A 5,191-nucleotide genomic window follows, 5' to 3' on the forward strand; every position below is an offset into this window, starting at 1 on the left:
TACTTTGTGTTTAAAAGTACATTATGCAGTGGTTGAAATAACTCCGGGTGCAACTAATGATTATTTCCATTATTGATAAATCTGTCGATTATTTTTTTGTCCAACCAACAGTCCAAAAACTTTAATATCATAGAAGACGAAGAAAACCGAAGCTGGAGTCAGTGAATCTTTGGCATTTTAGCTTAATTTACTGTGGAGTCCAGTCCCGTACTAACTGAAGGCAAGCCCTAAGGTGGTCTAATGTAACATCTTTGCTACTCGTACCTATTATTAGCAACTTATCTCATTAAATTGACTAAAGGGAGATGCAGAAGTAGAATAATGGTCTGTTGAAAATTCTCTGGACCCATTGTAATGTTAGTGAGCCTCATAGGAATCCTACATTTTAAAGTTAAATGAAACCTTTGAACCTTGATTAAACTTACATCTGTGACCAGAGTTGATAAAGCATACCAGCGTGTATTTGTTACTCCCATACTTAGGACTTTTTTTTACATGAATGAGACTATTTCTTCCTTTTGGGATCAACAGCTTCTTGCCAGTAACAAGAATTTCCTCCCAACTTTTAGCATGCTAAATGCTAACACCTGAGGGTGAATGTCTCCCACAGTGCCACCTGGAAGAGCAATCTTACCTATTCAAGGTCTGGTACCTCCAGGAGAGCTGTAGTGTTGGCTAATGGTGCCAAAATTTGCCTTTCCTGGGAAAATATTATTATTGTAGCTGCTCTCAAAAGAGGAAAGAATCATCCGAGTCGAAAGACAGTTTCCTGAGCTATTACCCACAACATATCCCACTGATGTATCATCACCTCAAAAGCTGACTCCTTCAAATTCATGAGCTGACCTCTCTGCTGAAGCACAGTAAATGTTCTCCATCCTGCACAAGGCCCTGTGTGGTTAACTTTTCTACTGTATTTACAGATGTATCTGCACTGGGGATGGGATCAGGTCCCCTTGGATCATAAAAACCTTTTAGGGCAGGCAGTGGAGTCACAAAGACACATAGCCAGCAGAATGCATAAAGAGAGGACAGGAGGGGACGCAAAAATGTTTGTTTGAAGGCCTGAATGAATGGGAAATAAAGCCAAAGATGGGTTTTCTCTAGAAAAGAGCAGTTGGACAGGTTCCGTTATCCTCTACATTTCAGGAAAATGAAAGCTGATGGTCTACTTAGCAACCAAGTTACCAGTTGCATACAGAAAACTGGACTGTGAGACTTGATGGACATGTTGCCCTGTAGAAAGTGGATACAGCCACAGTGGAAAGTACTTGGTAAAGGTTTTACTTTAGTATGATCAGTATAACTCTACCCTCCCTAATTGTCAGTGATTTCCTGTCCACACCTCACTATGCAGATCTATAACAGACAGTGACAACTTTCTGATTAATGCCACACCCTAAAGATTTTTTGGGCACTGCTAGAGCGGAAATCTTGGCAGGAGGCCTTTGAACATGACTTTTGTTTTGCAACAAGGTGTTATGCTGCCAAAACTTCATCCAACAACTGCATTTTCTGTTCCCAGTGTGTTCACTTAAAATCTCCCATGCCTATGTTGAACTCTGCAGTCTTCTTATTGAGCGCAACCTACCCGTCCCCTCCCACCCCACTCACGTACATTTTATACATACCAATGCAAGATTAAAAAGAAAACAGATTTGCTTTATAGTAACGTGTTGTGCATCACAAAAATCACACCGTTTTCTAACTAATTGTGCCTCTCCATGTGAGTTTGGTGTCATCAGAGAGCCAGAGACCAGAATGTTTTTTTTATTATACACCATATCAAAGAAACTAGTATGTTATATGCAATCTGTATTGTTCATTGCCATGCACAGCGCCCACCTTGTATACACTGCAGAGGTGTTTCCTAAGAATACTGAAGCATTTAAACCTGTTATCTCCGATGCCAGGAACTTACAGCAGCAATGAGCTAACTAAAAACGATTTGACCATCTGTCACCTGAGGATGCTCGGCGTGTCCGTCAGTGTCCTTTACATAACTCAGAGAGTGTATGTGTGCGAGTGTGAGTGTGCGTGAGGAAAGTTGTGTGTAACTTAAAAAGCTGTATTATGTGTCCTTGGAAAATCCAGCCTACAGTAGTGCTACTATTTCAGCTTATTCAAATGTGTGACGTAATGTGTTTTTCTCACAGCCTCACTATCTTAAGATCTGCATTGCTCTGGAAAAAATAGAAAACAATGCTAACTTAAGGGAAAGTATATCAATTCATCAAACGTGGTGAAAGTTTAATTCAAAACTTTATTGCTTTATTTTTCTGTTGTTGTTTCTATTTCTCTGCTTTTCTTTCCGGAACGGAAACTACTGCCTTTTAAGCCCTGTTCTCATATCACTCTATTTATCGAACGAAACTGCTGGAAATGTTAAATAATTATTATTTTCAAATGGTTATGTATACAGTGTAATGCATTTATGTATGTTTGATTTAAAATATCTCAATACATTCTCTGTACTTAAGATTTAATTTATGTGCTATATCAGTGTTTATGTTAAGAAGCTGAAAAGTGTGACAGTCATTAATGCTTATCACTGGTGGTGTTCCCTTAGGCCAAGTTCTTTTTTTTGTTATCTTTTTCAAAGATATGCATTTTATTTTGAAACTGTATATACTGTATTGTGTTGAAATAAATATGCAGTGAAAGCATAGAATTCACCGTTTATCTGTGTTTATATATCTTAGTTTCCTTTTGGATTATTTTTAGTCTAACACTCTGCAAAATGGGTGTAACCAGGCCTGGTTGTCACTCATTCTCACCAACTGTAAATGTTCTTAATGTAACTTATCACAGGAGGGCTCACAGTTTCATAAATCACCATTTTGAAGTTTTCAGTTATTAAATATATGAGGCATTTATCAACAGAGGAACAAACAAATTGCATGGAATTGCATGTGTATATATCTATTTGCGTCAAGGAGAATATCTAAATATATCTGAAAGGTTCAGTACATCTGAATGTTTTTTCTTTTGAGGTCACAATCTGACTCTTTGAACACGTAGGACGGTATAGCACAAATCACATGTATTCTTGTTCTGATGATGCTCGATAAAAGTGTCAAATAGCCACTTTAAATCAGGTGTTGATTAAAATTGAGCTTGCACCTAATTTATAGATATATAACACTGAAAAAGAATGTCATTGAGTTCATGAATTACACTCCTGTAATGCACTGAATATATAAAATGCAAATATAATTCAGTCTGAACCTTTTTTACTTCACCTTCTGCATGTGCGTAATAAGGTCGGAAATTGCTGTTTAATGTAGCAGACTAATTATGGAAAATTATACGCCGTCTTTTATATAAAGCATCTTTGAGCTGATAATGAACAGTAATGAATGTGTCAAGATTTAATATTTAAATTTAAATTTAGTATGGTGTTTTAGCTAAACCAGCAGGTAGTGCATTTATGGTCTGTTGAAGACCACAATGATGGTATCAAGATGTGACACAGCGCAGTGGTGGCTAATACTATACTTAAGTACTATTCTGAGGTACTTTATACTTCTACTTTGCTATATCTTAGAGGCAAATACTTTTTACTCCACTACATTTGTCCAACAGCTTTAGTTTCTAGTTACTTTTCAGATTATATTTTTTTATGCCCTTCCTGTCTTGTGAAAACCACTCCAAATCTCCAGTTTGGTGATTTTGAATTAGATGTTTTCCAATAAACTGAAGGATCAAGTGTTCCTTTGTGGGTTTAGAAAATTCTCCTACTTCTTAGGCTCAATAAACTGTTTAAAAACCCTCTTGGATTAGCTGCAAAAGCTGAAAAATGCATTGTCACAAAGCTGAAAACAGGCCTGTTTTTCTGAAAAGTTGACTTTTTAGAGATACATGGTTCTAACAGGATGTCACTTCAAACATATGATGATTTTATAGAATATAACTGTCCAACTGTATATAAAGTATTTTAGCTCAACCTTAAACATCTACAGCAGTAACATGCAACATACACATTAGTGCAGCACTAATATTAATCTAAAAAACATCACATTTAATAGTAAAACACTGACAGGGATCATGTTACTGCAGAATGACTACTTCTACTTTTGATAATTGGTCTGGTAATACTTCTTACTTACTTACTTTACTTAAATAAGGTTCTGAATGCAAGACTTTCACTTGTTGTGGGGTATTTTCACAGTGTACAGTACTTTTATATACTTATTCCACCACTGGTTCAGTGTGATGCATTAGATTTAGTACAATGGCATCATTATTGTCAGATTAATTAAACAATCCAAATAATATTATGTGCTGTCTGTTTAGGTATATGAAGAAGCCACCAGCATTATAAATATCTGCTTGATATTTCTCTCTGCAATATATGATGACAAAAGCATGTAACTCACCTGACACTAACAATTAAACCCCAGTCCAATCCAAACAGCAGGTGGCGCTGTACGCTCTCTTCTTATTAAAGGTTATCTTGTCCAGGCATGTCTTGACATTCTGTGTGTGCGCATGTGCACACACACACACGCAACTGTAGGTTGTTTCCATGACATGAGGCAGTCTCACAGACTTCCATGTGTGCCCCTTTTGCAGTGTGGGTAGGGTCTAATCAGGCCTGGCACTCAGCAGCCAGCTACACCCTGTCTGACAACGCCAAATGCAGCTTGCAGGGGCTGCAAGAGTCCCGTTCAGGAATTAGGATTTTAGGATTCTATTTCAGGCATCATTTGTCATTGCAAGTGTTGCTTGATTTATATGCATTGCATTATACTTTTCCCACAGTAGAGCATGAATACTTTAGTTAATTTTTATCCATTCTACCTGCTCTAGTTTACTGTCTTCACTCAGCCGTGCAAACTGTGTCCCGGCCGGATGTCATCTGTCCCAGGAAGGCAAACAGGCAGGCTGCAGGCTTTCCCAGCAGGCCTCTCTCTTCCCCTCCAGACGCTACACACACATCCCTGGCACAACCAGAGCCCTCTCACCCCGTCTAATACGCCCCACCCCGCTCGCCTCTGGACAACTGCTCTGACTCAAACGGATTAAAGATGACTCTCTTCTCTCACTTTCTTTTTTTTTCACCCTCTCTCTTGACTTCTCTTTTCTTTCCATGCCGGATGAAAGGCCTCCCAGACACCCACTCCATGCACATACCATTCAGGCCAGGACACACAGGAAGTCTATGTGCTGCTCGGAGAGGGGGGGGGGG

This window comes from Morone saxatilis, unplaced genomic scaffold, assembly GCF_004916995.1.
Source record: "Morone saxatilis isolate NCDOM2014 unplaced genomic scaffold, NCSU_SB_2.0 Contig21, whole genome shotgun sequence".
Lineage (NCBI taxonomy): Eukaryota > Metazoa > Chordata > Actinopteri > Moronidae > Morone > Morone saxatilis.